This window comes from Sinocyclocheilus grahami, unplaced genomic scaffold (genome assembly GCF_001515645.1).
Source record: "Sinocyclocheilus grahami isolate Dianchi unplaced genomic scaffold, SAMN03320097.WGS_v1.1 scaffold654.1, whole genome shotgun sequence".
Taxonomy (NCBI): Eukaryota; Metazoa; Chordata; class Actinopteri; order Cypriniformes; family Cyprinidae; genus Sinocyclocheilus; species Sinocyclocheilus grahami.
The window spans coordinates 1,210,131-1,211,764 of NW_015505833.1; the positions used below are offsets into that span (position 1 = coordinate 1,210,131).

At 40.3% G+C, this 1,634-nt stretch overlaps 1 protein-coding gene across 1 annotated transcript in view; it reads left to right on the forward strand.

The window, feature by feature from the left end:
- The window catches only part of slc6a3 (solute carrier family 6 member 3), a 17,929-nt gene that overhangs the window by 7,334 nt on the left and 8,961 nt on the right, over positions 1 to 1,634 (forward strand). The window lies entirely within an intron of this gene.

Sequence of the window (1,634 nt, forward strand, 5' to 3'; positions counted from 1 at the left end):
AAACACACCAGACTGGCCAGACTAGAGACCAGCAAACACTGTCTGGCTGATTAGATGTGCTTACAAACATATCACAACACCATACATACAGAGCGCGTTCTTCACAAATCTACTTCACAGCTGTCATGCAACTCTTCTGTTCTTTAAGTTATCTTAAAATCTTTCGGTTTTTTAAGTACCATATAAATGTGATGCAATCATGTTGTACGGTGACATTCATGCCGTTTGTGTGTGTGTGTGTGTGTGTGTGTGAGTGTGTGTGTGTGTGTGTGTGTGTGTGACTGTGTGTGAGTGTGTGTGTCTGTGCGTGTGTGTGTGCAGGTGGTGTGGATCACAGCCACGATGCCCTATGTCGTCCTCGTTGTCCTGCTGCTGCGCGGCGTCACACTGCCTGGAGCCATCGATGGCATTAAAGCCTACTTGAGCGTGGACTTCCTGCGCCTGTGTGACGCTCAGGTACACACACACACACACACACACACACACACACACACACACGTGAGTCTGAATCTGTGTGAATGACTGCTCAAAACTCTAATATAAATGTGGCTGGTTCTCAAAGAGTGGACGATCCCTGAGCGATAAACCCTTATGCTGCTCTTTAATGCTATTATATTCTATGTACGTCTAGAATATAATTATGAGGATTCATTTCCACTGATATACCACTTTTGGAAGGCCAAACAATGTAGTTTCGCTTTCACAACGAAACACAGTGTCACACACAGCGGGCTAGAGTGAGCGGAGACTTGCGGCAACCACATGTGACGACCCCGGGCTGGACTCCGCTTCGTCCACGGTGAAAGCCGATCCGGCGATGTTGATGTATTTCCCCAGCGTCCAGCACGGATCAGCTCTAGGCATGACGAAATTGTAAAGTGTTGCCATTATATTTTGCTGAACAGCATGACGTCTGTTTTGGGAAAATTGCATTTATTTTTCATGTTCATTAAAAAAAAAAGTAGTGAAATAAACAAATTAATATTATAAATTAAATCTCATGCGTGTTATATACAGCATAATTATAGTAATATAGCTTTGGAGCACTGGATATATGTTCAGTGCTTCATGTTGTCTATAATATATTTATATATTTTATAATACATTTTTCCAGAAGCACTGAAGTCCTGATTGATCTGAGATCAGCCGGTGATCGGTGTTCATCGTGACACACTCTTATAAACAACAGCAGAATTATTTGAGAGCAAAATCAATGTGTGACAGAGAGAGAGGCAGAATGTCAGTGGAACTGAAACATGTCGATGTGTCTGATTCTCAGCAGCATTTCTGCTTCTGTTGGACTGATTTGGATTTGCTGTCACAAATGCACAGCTACTTTGTTTTTCTTATGATCTTTAAAACCATTTGATCTGACGAGTTCTGCTGAAATGCTTGGAATTCATTTTACAAACAAATATCTATTCAAACGCTTAGGTTTGGTAACATGTTTTAATTTTTCTGAAAGAAGCCTATTCTGCTCACAAGTACTGCATTTATTTGATCAAAATACAGTATCAATTATTAAATATTTTTTTTATATCTAAAACCACTGTTTTCTATGTGAATATGTGTTAAACTGTAATGTATTTCTGTGATGCGCAGCTGTATTTTCAGCATCATTACTCCAGTCTTCA